Below are 18,647 nucleotides of genomic sequence, written 5' to 3'. Positions count from 1 at the left end.
TATTATTAGGCTCTTAGTGACAATAAGTCTTTCATTCACTCGAGTCATTTTCTAATCACCATCGAGTCAAGCCTGACTCGGAGTCATGGCGCATGTGGTCGAGACGTAGTGTTGAGATTCGAGTCCGTGTCATACTCTTCATGATGACTGTTTAATCTCGAGTTTAAATCCTGCTCAGCTCATTTTTTACAACTATGCTTGAATACAGTGACGTGCGGTCAAATGAGGCAGTGCCTCCCTGTCGTCAGGGTGAGGAAGAGAAAATTGGGAAAACCCTCGATGAATATTGATATTTTTCATCGATGTTCATAAATAACTAAATGTGTACATTTTTTACATCCAACATCATCAATTTACATAATTATATTCAAAAGTACAGCGCCAAAGGAGATGTGAGGCACTGGCGGGTCGTGCCTCACCTACGACAATGCAATTCATCATAAACAGCTCGGAATTCATACCCAGCAAACACAAAACCGTAAAAGGATCATCCGGGATCATCTCGATTAGGTTCTGATTTTCTAAGTGTCGAGGGAATGTCTAAAATACGTAGTAGGATGGTCTTGTGGTTATATTTAATAAGAATAAATTCATACTCGGTGTTGTTCCATCTCATGCATTAGGCTTCGTTATATCCGGTAGTTAACCTAATAATGCAAATTTTCTATCTCTCGCGGGTACGACTAAAATACGTAGAAAGGATGACTTTGTCGGTACATTCAATCACGATGAATTCTATCCGGTTTTGTTCGATCTCATGCGGTAGCTTCGTTCTATCCATTAGAAAACAATGTTCTCCCTTCGTTTTATTGCGTGAGGATGTCACCGGTGTTGTATATTCGTGTTGTTGCTCTAAGGTCGAATAGTTTTGTTTTCCTCTGATATATATGATCTTCATTATATATATATTCGCTCTTTCGGTAATCTCGCATGTTCAACGAGTATGGTTAATAGTTTTATTCAGAGAATAACTAAATAAGTGATATGTTGTACGTTTAGGAATATGATTATCGATGCGTGACTTCTAGAATATTTCGGCGATTCAAATTTTACGTCATCGCGCCATACAAAGATTTGACGCGCAACAGGTCGCAGCCAAAGTCACTCAACTATGACAAGTCGTCCGAACAGATTTTCATGGAGAGAGAAATGTTGCACAACTTGATGTTATGTAGTAGGGCGCGTTGCGACGAACGCCGTTGCAGGTTGGATTATTTGGAGTTCGCGGCGCAAATATGACTGGATGTGCTGTGAAAGGTCAAGAAAATGAAGCATCAAGGAAGGAAAGCTCAAGAAAGAAGCAAAATAGTGTCTGATAGAGACTGTCCTGTTCTATTTCGCTTCCCAAGAAATCCAATCCTCAACGTCGTCACTTCAGAAGAAGTGGGATCAAAGGTACAGTACCGTAGTATTAGTAGTGAGTCTATTGCAGTACATGTAGCGTTCGTAAAACTTCAAATATAGAGACCTTAAAGCTTTCACGTAAGGTACCGTGCACAATGAAATGTGGACTGTTAATTTCCCAATATGGAATCGGTGTCTCGTGCACACCAAAGATTCTACTGATTACACACAGGTGTGACGCTGAGAACCGTCTTGGCACACCAAAGATATTACGCTAAACGTACCGGGATTCCAATCCGGTTAATTTCTCGAAAATAATATGGTGTGAAGTTGACTTGATACAGTCCAATATTGTTATGAGTATACCAATTGAGTAATACAAATACTGAAATACAAATATGAAGTGTCTCAAGTGACCATCAGCTTTCATAATTGGCTAGTGATATGATACATTCATGGTACATCCTTCGTGTCTTTATATTATCCTAATCATAGGTTATATTTTATGCAGCATACCGTATGATTTCACTGGGAGATTTCCACCAATGGAGCGAAGACTTTAGAATATCACTCTTGAAATTATTATTCGCTTGCTAACAAACCGGTCAAGGTGGTTGCTGTTGTTTCGGATGAGTCTCATGCGGATGTGGAAAGCGGCTGGCTGGTACCGGTAAGATTCAATTGTACTGCTGAAGAGTACCATTGCTTAGCATTGTATAATTCCGTTTGCAGATAGGAATGAAATACCATCTGTTGATAATCTAAGATCAGCCTTGAGTTACCCGCCAAGTTCAACCATCCGTCACTAATCACGATACCATATGATGTTGCGAGGACAGCTGCACACTGAACAGGTAAGACATTGTTTGAGGCTGCACCACCTTTTACTCATTGAAAACCTTTATTAGTCTTTTCTCCTCGGTCATGGTACAGTGTCGGGGGGTTCTCACAAAGCCTGAAGTGGCAATATCATTTTCATCGTATTGTTGTGCTTTGTCATTATCAGTGACCTTAAGCATTTTTCAAATGATTACATCTGTCAATAAATGAAATTTCCAATCATAGCCTACATGGAAACTAGTTGAAGCTGGCATTAGACTATCTAGCATACTTTGTATTGTAGCCATAAGCAGTTGCTGTTGTCTGCAAAACGTATCCTTGATTTTCTCTTGTTTGGGCAGTTCACAAAGGGTGCACTCACAAATTTATTTAGTTTGGTACGAGATTAATTTTAGTGTATTTATTCATTTAGTATGTTATATTTTTATTCAGGTCTGCATGCGGGGAATTATCTTGCAACATCAACAGAATTCATCGCTTCTTGTGAAACTGATAACTGTAGCTCAATTCCATATTCCATGCGAACCCCAAATTGATGACTCGGAATATGAATGCATGGAAGTGTCTTATACTATCTGGCCCTGGCGGGTTGGATATGGACAATTCATCAATCGTTCATTTTTTGTGGTGCACTGGTCGATGTTCGTGCAGCCAGCCAAATATTATTATTATTTCACATTTTACAGTGGTGCTTATTGCCTTTTTCAGGCTATGTGCATCACGACACTAATATTTGTAATGTTCATAGGTCCTGGTCTTTGTGGTAATCTTGGGGACGACTTTGATCTTTCGCACATTCAGACGTCAGTCTCTCTCGCACCCATGCGTCCCCGTCGAGGTCTTTGCTGCCGACTTCTAGCACGGCTCACTTTTCAGCCTGGGCTTTTCAATGCACTGCAACTGCAGTGAGGTCGGCCATGAGGAGCCCAGAGAAACCTCCGACAAGCCAGCCCACTGCGAACCGGTCCTATACCAATACCGAGAAAACCATTACAAGAATGAACACACCGAGAATGGACATTACCGGCAGTCGTCAAGCATGTCTAGGTCTACATGCAAGCTGTTTCTACTGAATGAATACGATTCAGCCTGCAGGACTCAGTGTTGGGATGACTCGAGTCATGACTTGACTCGAGTCAGACTCGAGTCACCTTTTTCGTATGACTTGACTTGACTCGAGTCACTCTGCTAAAATGACTTGACTTGACTCGGCGCATCAGAAATGTGGATTGACTCGTGACTCGAAGCAAAATTCACGAGTCAATTTCAAGTCATCAAGTATAATCGGTTTCGATGAAAATCACTGTATCTTGCATTTGTTCGGATTGTTCGTGAAACGCTGTTGTGTTGTAACCCGTGAGTGCGACCAATCATTCAATGATCGTGCGTTTCACTGAGCCTCCATTGTTCTCTCACAAATATATTGATCGCAAGCGAAGTGATCGAAGCTTACAGCTTACGTTGTCGTAGAGTAGTACAGTAAAGTAATTTTATAGCAAAATGTATATTTCTGTTCTCCGTTCTTACTCCAAACTTCTTGTTTTATTGAAATTGAATTCGAATATAGTTTACATCGTCCTCAACCGTTGGCGCAGGCTCGAATTGTATCACATCAATTTGTAAATGGGTAATGTATTGCATCTAATCAATTCGTTTCTCATTCTCTATGTTGGCTGGTGACTACAAACTGAGGCTATGCAATAATGCATACGTAGTTTAGCAGTTCTAATCATATGTAAGCGATACACCACCTTCTTGCGTGTATATTTAACTCTATATTCGTTCATCGGTTCAAAATCAATGACCACTCAATCTGTATTTCAGACAGCTAGCAAAATGTCATGACGTGGCATACCTCATACTTCGAAAAGGCAACTTGACTTGAAATGTGACTTGACTCGTGACTTGACTTGACTTGACTCGACTTGACTCGAGTCACCTCCAAAAATCGAGTGACTTGACTTGACTCGAGTCACCTTCGAAAATCGATTGACTTGACTTGACTCGAGTCAAAATGTGCAATGACTCGAAATGACTCGTGACTCGAAGGTAGTGACTTGATCCCAACACTGGCAGGACTGCGATATGATATGTTGACATTTTTATTGCTAATATTTTTTATGTTATCTTTTCCTGGAGTGTATATGCCTCTTATTTACATGCTCTTGGTCAAGGTGGGGACTGATTAAAATGACCGATCTAAATCATTTAGACACTGTTCAATTCTTTTCCTTATATTGCAATCTTGTGTTTTGATCTGATGAAAATTTCAAAAAAATGGCTTGGACTACCTATATTTCATGTCATCCAAATACATGGATCTATCACAGAAAGCACCCATAAATTTGTTGTCAGATTTAGATTTGTTCCAGAGAAACGAAAAATCGTACGAGAGAAACCAGTACCGTACCGGTATGCTTGGAAATGTGCTGCAAGGTCAGGTAAAAGACGAAACATCATAAAATAGTTATTTTTACATCTGAGGAATTTGAAGATAGGGTTTCTACATGTTGAGTTTTCATCTATCGCATAAAAATTGCTGCAGACATGTGTTTAGACGCTGAGGCTAGTCAGAAAACCCGGTGCGAAGGGTGGTAGTTGTCTGCTTGCAGGTTGGTTGTCCAGTCAGTGAGTACTCCAGTTCCATTCGGCAATGATACAAGGTCATGGAATTCGTGCGGCTATGGTGGACTGTAAAACTGGACGGTCATAACCAGCAATAATCCTGCACACCGACTAGTAATATTTTCGGTCCACGCCAAGATTGATAGTGCAGCATATATAAGGTATATTTCGTTTGAAGGTCAACCATATATAAATATTTCGTTTTAATATCGTTGAAATACATACTGCAATCCTTGAAATCCCACACAGCCAAATAATTCCCGAGAAATAACCGTTAAAAGTCGAAATATAAGGTCGGCAAGCACGGATTTCCATTACCGCAGGTTAGCGCCGACGGACTTTTGTGCAACATTTTGCGCTCCAGTACTCTCATAACATTGCGCTTATCAGTCGGACGACTTGTCATAGTTGAGTGACTTTGGTCGCAGCCAGGCATAGTTCGCTCTTTCTGTATGGTAAATGCCGTAAATATATAGGAATTGTGACTGACTGAGGTAGCGGGTTAAAGGTATATATGCAGTAGCATATAGCTTATGGGGTATTTCGAATTGCCTGTAGTATATGACGCCTAGAGCTGTTTGACTTTCTGCAAAACAGGTGTAGACAACTGTAGAAAAGTTTCAGCTTTTCCAGGTTAGAATTAGAGCTAAACCGTTTTTCCGAATTAGATTACAATTATATTGCTGGCATTTCGCTCTAATTTAGTGAAATTAGACCACTATAATTCGCTTCAAACATCTGAATTACCGGTACCTATACCTACGGTATATCATAATATTTACACTGCAAAAAAAAATTAGACAAATTTGGTCTCAAATTTAAGAAATGAGGATGATTTGGTCTCATTTTCAACAATTTCAGTCTCACTGATGGTCTCATTTTACCCACTCACCATAAATGCTATTTTCGACTCAGACAACCATATATATATTGATCTGAATAGTACATGTGAGTAGTAAGTGGCATCTACCTTGATAACTATATCTAGTGAATACCTTGTAAACTTAGTGCAGAATCATCTCAACACTGCAATTTCTGGTCTCTCTCATCCTTCCCCTCCTCCGCTCAGACCCCTAACACTGAAAAGGATGCCCTCAAGGCACTGCTACTATTTTCGATCAATTTCTGGCTTACTTTTGAGACATAAAGTTCTTGGTAAGACTAATTGGTCTTTAAGTCTAATTGGTCTTTAAGACTTTTTTTTTGTAAAAAATCGATTTGAGACATTGAGACCAAATTTGTCTGATTTTTTTTTTGTAGTGTAGATATAGTTATCAAGGTAGATGCCACTTACTACTCACATGTACTATTCAGATCAATATATATATGGTTGTCTGAGTCGAAAATAGCATTTATGGTGAGTGGGTAAAATGAGACCATCAGTGAGACTGAAATTGTTGAAAATGAGACCAAATCATCCTCATTTCTTAAATTTGAGACCAAATTTGTCTAATTTTTTTTTGTAGTGTATTATTAGTTTGATAATTCATATTAATAGCTGTAAATACACTTCATTTCAAAATTTCCCGAGGGCCGAATTCACCAAGTGCCGAGTTTGTGCGGCCGAATTCACCAAGTGCCGGGTGCATCGGCAACCATCTGCCCACTTACAGCACGGCCCACTCCTAGGCTTTTTAAGACATGGCTATGCGAATCAGATGGCGAGGAGGAGCCTAGATAAACGGCCAACACTTCGGTAGGAATTATGGAGTCGACGTGTCACGCTCGAACCCGCAATTCATTGGTGTTTAGCTATAATGGAACGTACCACTACGTTTCCTCGCCATACCTTGTAAAATGAGACCGTAGCATTTGGCATTTCGTGTGGCAATTGACTTTTGTGTGGAAAATTGTGTTCGTTTTAGAACTTATCCGAAACTTTTATTCCGCCATAGATTGTATATGATAAAACGATATCGGAATTGATCCTAGAAGAATTCCAAAGCAACTCACCACAAAGGAGGATTTAAAGAAGTTTGATGGAAAATTGAATGAAAGCAAAAGCCTTTGCAAGAGATGTGGTATGTTGAATCTGTTTTGGTATTTTTAAATAGGCCTACTTTGTTGTGCCAATAGCAGACGGTATATATAAACGTAAGATGTGGAAGCTATCAAGGTGTTTTTAGAAATTCAGTCAGTCAAAGTGGACGATCGTATTGCTTGGATTATATTTAGGCTTATTTTAGCATCTTTGAGATGCAACTCTAAACGTGGACGGTCATGAACAGTAGGGCTCTTCAAAAATGACTTTTTTTCTCAAATCGTACTGGCTACTTGATAAAATTGTTAGGTTACCTAATTTAAGCCTACAAACAAAATATGGTTCAAATCCAGCCAGTATCCGCTTTGCTACAAGAGAAGAAAGTTCCTATTTATTATATAAAAATGAATAATAAAAAATTTGAAGATTTTCTGTTAACCCCATGAAAGTGTTAGGCTGTCTATAGAAACGATGCTCACCAAATTTGGTTCAATTCCAACCAGTGGAAGCGGAGTTATTGCTGTCGAAAAATTTGGATTTTAATAAAATAGTACTTACGGTGAGCACAACTTTAATAAGTAAACAAAGAATCGGTCACCGTAAATACTATTTTATTCAAATCCAAATTTTTCGACGGCAATATCTCCGCTTCCACTGGTTGGAATTGAACCAAATTTGGTGAGCATCGTTTCTATAGACAGCCTAACACTTTCGTGGGGTGAACAGAAAATTTTCAAATTTTTATTACCTATTTATTTTTATATAATAAATAGAAACTTTCTTCTCCTGTAGCAAAGCGGTTACTGGCTGGAATTGAACCAAATTTTGTGTTTAGGCTTAAATTAGGTAACCTAACAATTTTATCGAGTAGCCAGAACGATTTGAGAAAAAAAGTCATATTTTAAGAGCCCTAATGTCCATGTCAGAGAAACGTTTTAGGGTAGGCCTACTCATATGTCTCGCAGCGTTCTCTACATAATTGTCAATTGCGATACAAACTGTTTGCTTGTATTGGTAAAGCCATCCAACTTCGAATTGTAAAATGTTGGGAGTCTTGATATCAAATTTTTGAAAGGTGCACTTTGAGAAGATTTCGGAATATGGCAAATTATACAAAAATTTAGCAAATTCTTCGACATATTTCATCTATTTGGGACTCGATCAACGTAAAAGAATTGGTAATCATTTTATATAATATATTGTATTTGTAGTTGAAGTATAGTAATAATTCTTATGGTTACCGCACTTGTAACGATTCACGGCCATAACTAGAATAATTAGAATGATGTAACTTTCAAATTGTCATGCATTTTGCAACAACATTGTTCTCAATTTTCAAGGTGCTGACCATTCGAGCAAGAATCACCCACCGGGAATTCACGATCCGTAAACGCGGCCGACTGTTTCTCTCCTCAAGCGGAAGCGACAGAGAAGAGGAACGAAGAGAAAAAAGGAGCAGAAATAGCAAGAGTGTGACAAGTCGCGTCCGTTCGCTTTAATGCGTATTTCCATCCGCGAAGTAGTAGGTGGGAAAACTAATGGGCGTTTGGTTAGCGCTTATATAAGGTTGACTCCAGCGCTGTATTTGCTAAATGTTGCTATGAAATAGGGGTGGTGTCATTTGGTATCAATATTGACTATTGAAAGACCATTTGTTAGTGGTCATGGATTTGTTCGGCCAGTATGCAGTAATTTCTGATGGTCACTTCCCGGGCTGCTGTTCTCTAACCCCTCATGATTGTTATTCTGCTTCTAGTAAGACTGTCGATTCTAATGTTTTATCGTATCATTTGTCGGAGGTTTCGCTCGCTTTATTTACAACGTTTTGCTCTCTGCTAGGTCAATTACTGGCTGAGTATCACTACAGCCTAAGAAACTGCACTAATTCTCATTTTAATGTCTTGCTGGTTATCTTGCTGTCAATTCTAATAATTTATTAATGTCTATACCAGTGCCGCCACTCAAATGTTTTGTTCTCTGTACACAATATTATTAGGTCTTCAGCTTTCCATGCAGAGTATCATTCCACTTTCTAGACTTGAGTATATATCTCTCCAACTAGCTGCCAAATAACTGATTCATTTGGATTGTTGAATTGATCATTTTGGACAGAATGTGAAGAAATTTTAGTCAAGAATTCTTTTTGTGTTAGTGGCTGTTTTCAAAGAGTGCTGAAGTAGTCATCGTTGATCTTGATAATCAAGTAGAAGTGACGATTGAAGTCAGTTCTCTAGTCATATAATATTAAAAAATATAATAATAAAACTTGAAAACTTGAGTGGAAATAGTTCAGAATCGAATCCATTTTAGTAAGTATGGGCGAAAAAAATGTAGGAGTCATTCGTTAGTCGCTACCTCTGCCATTTTCGCAGTACGAATGTCTTAGCTATTAATCATCATTTTCATTTTATTTCTGCAGGGTGTTGAAAAGAAAAGGCCGCATGCTGGTTATTTAACTGGCTCATCAGAAGATGAAACCTGATTATAAGGACTGTTTTCACTTTCTTTCTAAAGACATTCGTTCGTTTGTTCGTTTTATTTTTTATAACGGCATTATTGGCAATTCGTTTGAAATTAAATTATCACAAATGTGATTAATATGTAGTAAATAATGTGGTGTGTGTACGCAGCCGTGATCAGGTTAAGCCCATAGTGGTAGAAAACAGGTTATTATATCAGGATCTTCTTCTAACGTAGGATCTACATTCTACTCACCATGTTTGAAGGCTGTAGCATCTGCATAATATTTACATTATTGAAGGACATGGAAAAGACGTTGAATTGAGTCGACACAAAATCCCCCTTTCTACGACCTGCCAAGATCTAATATCGGCTCGGCTTTTCTACATCTTTGGTCTGTACTGTGTTTGCTGGGTAATAACTGGTATCAATCAAACGCTATCGTCGCACTGATTCTGACAATCCAAATAATAACTGTCAGAACACCAGAACCCCCTCAAAATCGCTAAGGAATGTCAGGTCAGTCAGTCAGGTTTATTAATATTTTCATCGTTTCAAAACATCACAAGACTGCGATACAATGAAAAGATAGGAGGGTGTCGAAACAACTTGGAGTAGCCATTAAGATCAGACACCCACCTTAGCCTAGGCGAAGTAAATAAGAGGCATGCACACTGAATGAAAAGTAATGCAGAGAATATAAGATGCAAGCGACAAAATGGGGTGGCATGTGGCGGAGGGCGAGGTCGATGTTAGGTCGTGGTCCGGTAATCCTGAAGACTGGCTAGTATTGATTTAGAAGAAATTGCTTGTATTTCGACTTGAATGCGGACATGCTCGACGACTGACGGATAGCCGGCGAGATGCTGTTCCACAATTGGGGTCCGGCATACTTGATAGAGCAATGCGTTTTCTTGTATTCAGTCCTGATCATATGGTAGTTGTTCTTCGTTGACGCGCGTGTGCTGTACTTGTGCGCTTTTGTCTCCGAGGTGAAGTAGTCCTTGAAATTTGAGGGACATTGACCGCAATGGAACTGATACATAAACTTGGCAATTTCTAGCTTCCTCATATCTTCTAAGTTTAGAACACCAAATCTTTTGAGAAGCGATTTATCAGTTGCACATCCAGGCCCCCGTGGGGCTTTGGCAATGATACGGATGATCCGATGTTGAAGTTTTTGCAGTGGGTCAATTCTATTCTTGTTACATTCGGCTTTATTACATCGCTTTATTACATCGCAGATAAACAATGGCCAGGTGAGGCACAAACGACCCACCCTCATGCGCTATTCGCTAACAATGGGACAAGCGCAGTGAACGCGCTATTGATTTCGGAAACCAACAGTCTTGTAGGAATTATATAGCAGCGACGGCCGATACGTAATGCGGAGCAAATACATTCCCTTACTGCTGATATGTACTTTCCACCGATATAGGCCTACCTCCAGAGGTGGTCAAAGTAGTCAAGAAAGCTACTCAAGTAGAAGTAGAAGTAGCGACGAAAAAATCTACTCAAGTACAAGTAGAAGTACTTCTCACATGAGCAACCTAAAACTACTTGAAGTAGAAGTAGAATTGACTGACTTTAAAAGTACTCAAGTAAGTAAGTAGTTGTGAAAACGATCCTAATTCGTTCACATGGATTGTAAAAAGGTGCAAATTGAGCTATGCGAAAGGTGACGAGCTTGACTCATATTGATGCATACGAGCAGGTATCCAATTTTCGATATCATAAGGATAAGCATTCGTCCACATCATGGGATGAAAATGATAGTATTGATATGGAAATGCGATACTAATCCTCTGTTTACTCAAACAGCACGTTTTAGAAAATATCATGGTATTGCGCACTCCCCCATACTATAAGGCCTGTAGTTTAGTCGAAGAGCAATACGGAGATGGTGTGTTGGATACGGTGTAAACACATTGTGCGATTAGTAAACGTTCATAAAAAATATGGTGGACCGTAAAAATGCTGTATTGCGTCGCCAGAAGGAACATCTCTACACGCTGGGAATCTTCCATTAGTGTTGTTCTGTCATTCGGCTGTTTTACTAGAGATAACTAACCTCCGGAGGTTAGTTATCTGTAGTTTTACAGCTGATTTTGTGTGTGCTGTACCGTAACTGTGCGCTGATTACTAGGGATGGTGTGAACCACAGAAACGTTCAGGTTCGTGTGAACGCGAACCTTTTTGAAAGGTTCTGTGTGAACGCGAACGTGAACCACATGACGTTACGTGACGTCTTATTGCTAATTCCAATCCTATCTTTCAGTGAAGTGATAGCCTATATCAGTGCTTTTCAACCTGTGTGACGGTTCGCACTTGTGCGAATGAAAAAAATTGCAGTGCGAATGACGAAGGTGGTGCGAACGGTGCGAATGACAATCCCAGATGAGTGCGAATGACGAAGATGATGCGAATAGTGCGAATGAAAATCCCGGATGAGTGCGAATGAAAATCGCGAATAATAATTGTTAATTTTTCTGACCCGGAATAATTCAACTAAACCTAATAGGAAATTCAAGGGCAGTGTAACTTTTGTTGCTGCAACACAATTGTAAAGACTTGTTTAACTTACGACCCACCACTAATCGTATAGCTCTCACAAGCCATAGTGAATTAATGTTTTGGCATCATAATTATTACGTAACCGAAATCCTGGTTTGTAAGCTTGTGTAGTGGCAGACATACAGTATATCAGGCCGTCCGAGCCTGCGACAGGCTGGAAAATGACGTCAAATTGACTTCCTGCTTTCTTTCGCTAAGCAATCTTTCGTAATAACTGTTCGATTACTGCGAGGCACGCGGATAGTAGTAAATACTAGTGACGGTGTGAACGTGAGGTTCTCGTTCACGTTCTATGTGTGAACCTCAGAAATTTAGAGGTTTACGTTCACAAACGAACCTTGATAGGTTCTGCTCTATGAACCTTTTTTGATATATTACAATTTTCACTTCAATAAAACATCTTTGGTTGATATTAATTGCATTTCAACTGCTGGGCAGTATATGCATGGCGGTGGCAACATAAGAAAAATCAACAATTGAGCATCCACCTTGACAATCTCAAAAATTTTACTTGCTTTGTTACAAAAGTTTGCTCGAATATTTAGTGACTCTCTGCTGTGAGCTTGACCCGCAATCACACAACATCAAGAGCGAAATACTCTACCAGTAGGTAGTCAGCGAATGATGCTTATTCAACCAATCAATGAAATTGATATCGTTGTCTGATGTAAGAAATCTAGCAGGCGTAGGAGGTCAATCTTGATTTGATATGTTAATTGTATCATAAAAATCAAAGCCATGCGATTGGGTTGTTGGCTACTTCTGTATAACTTGTTAATTGGGTAATATCGGTAACAAGTGAAGTAACCCGTTTTACACTTTGCTCGATATCAAAGTAGCAATGCTCCGCCGAATACATTGTCCGATTACATTGTATGTAATATTTGTTGAATTGATTGCAAAAAATCCTGCGATAGTTTTTACAAATCCAAGGTCACGGTGTTGGGTACAGTAGCCAATAAGCTAGACACGCATAAAATATGGCTTTATCATGATAAGATTTGTCCGACTGGCAAACATGGTCGAAGACCGTTGGGATGAACTATGGTGTAGGGACTAGGGATGTGCAACGAGCGGGTTCAGGTATATGGGACTCATTCATTTCGAGGCCAATGCCTTCTGCGTCGGGGCACATGACGACGTAAAGTTCTGGCCAACAAACCGCTGATATAAATGCGGTGCCAGAACATAAGCGTCGACAAAACCTTGGCCAAAAATTACAAATGCTGGATGGCCAAACCATTCGATATGGATATGCTCCGTTGTCGGCACGGAATAGTCCCGTTTCTTGCAATCTGAGTAGAATGCAGTAGCACAACTGCGACACGCAGAGGAATTTAATTCACCCTAATATGAGATCACGTGCGTCAGACATATTTTGTAGAGCTGTGTTGGATAGAATTGTGGTGTGCGCGTTCCGTATGTCATACATGTACATAAAATCGTAGCATATACTACTGTAATATTAAAAATAAATTCCTTTTCATGGGTGAGGCTCGGGTCGCGAGATGCCACAAAAATTCAGATTTTGGTGGTAGTCCGAAAAGCTGCTTTGACGTTATTAAACTGTTATAAATTCTCAAGTTAGATTGTGCTAAAGAGCAGAACACACAGTGTAGTGAGTTTATTTGCTCTTCCCATAACTTATCATAAGGTAACGAGCTCGAATGTGCCTACTATCCTTCATCGTTTGAACTTTATTTTCCAAGACATAAGGCAAAGGTCGCAACAAAAAAGTGAATTGTTTACCCTTTCGACATACTGGAGCCTCTTAGACGTTTTTGTCAGCTCTCAAAATCGATTTCTTCCAGCAAGCACTTTTCACTCGTGAAAAAATACATTGTATTTTGGATAGAAGTGCAAAACAGATTTTAAGACCTGGCCATCCACGCATTAGTAGACGTTATGGTACAAAACCCAGCAACATTGTTTGGCCGAGAAGGGTTTTAGTGAAATTGTTGAAATCAAAACGAGCGAAAATAGTAGCCTTTTTAATGAGACACTTGATAGCTTAAGATACATAGTATCCAATTTGTTGCAAATCTAAACAAATAAATATTGTATTTTCATCTTTTTTTGTATACCAATTTTCGGTTAGTTTGTGCGAATGAAATTTATTTTACAAAAAAAGTGCGAATGAAGCTCAAAAAGGTTGAAAAGCACTGGCCTATATCAATGTACGTACAGTGTACACTTGTACAGTGTACACTGTACACGATACCTAGCGACGACTCGGGCCACATAATGCCACATAATGCCAACAATTTCGACGACGACTTACCAGGGAATAGAAGCTTACGCCTTAGCGGTCTAGCCCAGACCGGACAATGTATTCGGCGTCTGAGTATTGCTCAGAGGTGGTCAGTAACGAAGTACTTCTACTTTTTCGAAGTACTCAAGTAGTTTTCCTCTACTTTTGGTACTTACTCAAGTAGATCTGAATTTCACTACTTCTACTTCTACTTCATAATATTTTGTGATCTACTTACTTACTTTTCGCTATTTTCAGTTTGTCAAGTAGAAGTAGTTTAATCCTCCAATCAGGAAAATAGCCTGAGAAATTTCGGGGCAGTTTTCACGGAGTATCGTATTCATAAAAGTCGAGTTGAGCCTAGAATTTTGGTCGCGCTTTGCGCGCAGTGAATGCGGAGTATCCAGTATGATTTCACGAAAGTATCGGTGAATATAATTCAGGTAGCGGGTTGGCGTGGTTCCGTTCACACCGCATTGTCACCCTTCGCCATATCAAATATTTCATCACAGTATATATGGCTTATCATAATGTTTGAAACTGATGTTTCGCAATCTAGCATTTACTTATATCGTAATCTAGAAGACTCTTTCTCTGTCAACCAAAATCATCAATCTAAGCCTGATTTGCCACAGTCTGAATGATGTTTAAACCAAGTTTTATGTTACTGTATGACATTATACTGTTCATTTCCATCTTGTGAACAGGAGATTGGACGAGCAACGGCAATAGCGAACATAAAACCGAAATTAGGATGTTAAAGAAAATATTGTTGTGCTTTTCGTTTCATCATTTTCGTTGAGCAATCTGCATATAACTGAGTATTTCACAAAAGGAAATAATTTAAATATGTATTGTAGAATGTAACAGGGTGCAAAGAAAACGCTCTTGCCTACCCGTCTGTCGTGTATATTTATTAAATAATTTACGCGCGCGTATGTGTGTGTGTGGGGGGGGGGTCAGTGCATCACCAGTCATGAACCTCACCGCACGTCACTGCTTGAATAGAACGAACCCGTTTCATTCATAATATACTCATTTGTCTCGCCCTTAATCGTAGAGATAATTAACATTGGTCTACAAATTTCGAGAAAAAAAATGCGCCAAAAATTTAATGATTAATTTTTGGCTAATTTGAGGTTGCTGAATCCGACTCTGTGCTCACAACTTCTCCATCACGTCATATTTTTTCCGTATGAATTTTTCTCAATTTTAATATATTAATCAAATTTCGGCTTTCGTCAGTGACATATTACGGTCAGCGTAGCAACAGATCAAATATTGTTATTGAGATCATCTATAATGATGAAACCTGGGTTATTGCAGAACAGAATAACTGAGTTTTCGGTGAACTTGAATCCAGTGGTTCTCTATCGCGCACAAGTAGGCTACAGCACACGCGCGTCAACGAAGAACAACTACCATATGATTAGGACTGAATACAAAAAAAAAACGCATCGCTCTATCAAGTATGAAGGACCCCAGCAATTGTGGAACAGCATCTCGCCGGTTATCCGACAGTCGTCGAGCATGTCCGCATTCAAGTCGAAATTCAAGCAATTTCTTCTAAATCAATACTAGCCAGTCTTCATGATTACCGGACCACGACCTAACATCGACCTCGCCCTCCGCCACATGCCACCTCATTTTGTCGCTTGCGTCTTATATTCTCTGCATTACTTTTCATTCAGTGTGCATGCCTCTTTTTACTTCGCCTAGGCCCTAGGCTAAGGTGGGTGTCTAATCTTAATGGCTACTCCAAGTCGTTTCGACACCTTCCTATCTTTTCATTTTATCGTAGTCTTGTGATGTTTTGAAACGATGAAAATATTAATAAACCTGATTGATTGATGATCTTCTTTCGATCAGGACCTCTTTACAACCCATTAAATTATATGTGGATGCAACTATTTTAAGTCGGTTACAATATGATACCATAGTTGTAGCTGTAGGCCCCCGAGAACCTAGAAAAAACTATCATCTTTATATACCACTCTTCGTTTAAAGATTGTGATTATATAGTAGCTCCGTACCTAATTTAGTTCCATACGTTATCTATCTTCACACATCCGTCCTGCAGACTCAATCGGCAGTGTTGGGATCAAGTCACTACCTTCGAGTCACGAGTCATTTCGAGTCATTGCATATTTTGACTCGAGTCAAGTCAAGTCAATCGATTTTCGAAGGTGACTCGAGTCAAGTCAAGTCACGAGTCAAGTCACAATTCAAGTCAAGTTGCCTTTTCGGAGTATGAGGCATGCCTACGTCATTGCATTTTGCTAGCAATCTGAAATACAGAGTGAGTGGTCATTGATTCTGGACCTAAGAGCGAATATACAGTTAAATATGAACGCAAGAAGGCGCTTTATTGCTCACATATACGTAGAAATGCTTAACTATGTAAGTAGGCTGATTGCACAGTCTCGAATTATAGTTACCAGCCATAATAGAGAATAGAAAAACGAATTGATAAGATGCAATACATTACCTATTTACAAATTAATATGATACAATTCCAGCCTGCGCCAATGGTTGAGGACTATATAAACTATATTGGAATTCAATTTCATTAAAACAAGAGGCTTGGTCAAGTTAAGAACAGATAACATGAATAGACATTTTGCTAACAAATTACTTTACTAGTTTACGACAACGCTAGCTGTAAGCTTCGATCACTTCATTTGCGATCAATTTATTTGTGAGAGAACAATGGAGGCTCAGTAAAACGCACGATCATTGAATGAATGATCGCTCTCACGGGTCAATCCACATTTCTGATACGCTGAGTCAAGTCAAGTCAAGTCATTTTAGCAAAGTGACTCGAGTCAAGTCAAGTCATACAAAAAAGGTGACTCGAGTCTGACTCGAGTCATCCCAACACTGTTAATCGGTCAAATGCATTTTGTTACAGCACAATGCTCTTTCATAGACTACTCCAGGTGGCTTCAACACCTTCCTATCTTTTCATTGTAGGCCTATGGCATTTTTGTGGTGTATTGAACTGATAAAAATTGATAATATACCAATGATGATGATGATGATGATGATGATGATATCGGACTAGGATTAGGATTGGAATATACAAAATTTCTGGATTAGGACTAGGATTGGAAGCATCGGATTTAGATTGGATTAGGACATAGAAATTTCAAAACCGCTCATCTATTGTTCTCACCGGACGCCAACAAATGCTTGCAATCTCAAAAACCTTGTCCTTTCCTTATCTGGTGACCTAAACCCAAGGCTAAGTAGGCCTACTTGGATCGGTTCTCTTCACTTTATATATGTCGACGACATTTTTGAAACCTCCTCGTTGATCACCACCGTCACTGTTCGCTGATGATACTTACCTATCCTCTCTTCCGCATATTTGACGGCAAAGTTGGATGCCCAGACTAGTGACCAAATTCCCAAAGTACTTGAATGGACGGCCCAAAATACCCTTTTCATAAACGCCTCGAAATCCCAATTGCTGACGGTAAATTTAACATCGCTGTTCAGCCCATTTCCATCACGAAAATTGCCAAATACCTCGGCGTTTTACTGGACTAAGACATATCCTGGAAGAGTCATATTCAGTCACTGACACTAGATTATCACTGAAGTGTGGCCTGTTCTACGGCCTTAGACGTTGCATGCCAGTCTGGATTCTTCTGATTCCTTTACGTCGAAGTTACCATATGGCCAGGACCGAAACAGCACTTTGTCAGGCCCCCTCCAAAAACGTTGTGTGGGCCCCTATAGGTTGGTAAACCAAACTTCTAGGGGGCTTCGCCCCCAGACCCTCCATCATCTTATACGTTTTCGCCGCTACTTATCACTGATATTTGTAGTACTGTTTAGTGAGTCAACTTGGGCCGCCTAAACGCGCAAAGCAGAAAATTTTTCTATAAATCACGATTGAATCGGTCAATATCATTGGGAATTGCGTTGATAATGCTATCAATTTTTTATCGTCGCTTTGCTCATGTAATCAGATTTACTGGTAGAGCCAGGGATATCTAGAGTTCGAGATATCCCTGGGTAGAGCTGGGCCCGTAAGTTGGGGTGGACCCGTTGGTATAACGACTGTTACATGATGTTATTTCGTGACCTCCTGTCTGCTATGTCGAAAGATATTGAAATCGCCCAAACGTACTAAACTAAAAGACGCACATGATCTCAAATTGGTATATCTTCACTGGCAAATCATTTTCCCTGGGGGATGTCGTTTCTCTTATGGGGTCCAGATTGCCATTCGGCGCCAGCCGTTTAGGAGAATTAAATATGTATATATCGATGTTTTCGGTCAGCATAAGCGCGGGCAGTCCTTTTCGGCCAAGGTTTTCTCGCTGTCGACCGTTCTGACACACTTCTGGGAGTCGCATGGTACATGGCCTCAGACCTAATATGTCATGGTGCGGTAATGGCCAGGCCGTGTTATTTTTGGCATTTCAGGAGCCAGATGCCAAAACTGCCAAAAATAAAAATTTTAAAATGCCAAAAATAACACGGCTTGCCAAATAGTGTATTTCGTTCATGGTGTTGGACGCGTTACAAGCGAGAAGAGCGCTTGTGAAAAGCAGGTTTCTT

The 18,647-nt window shown here is 39.7% G+C and overlaps 3 long non-coding RNA genes across 3 annotated transcripts; 2 read left to right on the top strand and 1 right to left on the bottom strand.

The window, feature by feature from the left end:
• The first annotated feature begins 1,090 nt into the window (after positions 1–1,090).
• On the top strand, positions 1,091–3,257 carry LOC145452800 (uncharacterized). Its single transcript, XR_013919517.1, has 4 exons — positions 1,091–1,395; positions 1,856–2,014; positions 2,077–2,198; positions 2,617–3,257. It is a non-coding gene; the product is annotated as an uncharacterized LOC145452800 (long non-coding RNA).
• LOC145452801 (uncharacterized) lies at positions 2,592–5,228 on the bottom strand. Its single transcript, XR_013919519.1, has 2 exons — positions 4,255–5,228; positions 2,592–3,273 (listed from the first exon to the last, which is right to left on the bottom strand). It is a non-coding gene; the product is annotated as an uncharacterized LOC145452801 (long non-coding RNA).
• Positions 5,229–6,366: 1,138 nt separating this feature from the next.
• LOC145452799 (uncharacterized) lies at positions 6,367–10,426 on the top strand. Its single transcript, XR_013919516.1, has 3 exons — positions 6,367–6,830; positions 8,131–8,316; positions 9,210–10,426. It is a non-coding gene; the product is annotated as an uncharacterized LOC145452799 (long non-coding RNA).
• The last annotated feature ends 8,221 nt before the right edge of the window (positions 10,427–18,647 follow it).

This window comes from Botryllus schlosseri, chromosome 12 (assembly GCF_051294905.1).
Source record: "Botryllus schlosseri isolate E-star chromosome 12, Bs_hap1, whole genome shotgun sequence".
Classification (NCBI taxonomy): Eukaryota; Metazoa; Chordata; class Ascidiacea; order Stolidobranchia; family Styelidae; genus Botryllus; species Botryllus schlosseri.
This window is presented reverse-complemented; position numbering and strand designations above follow the sequence as displayed.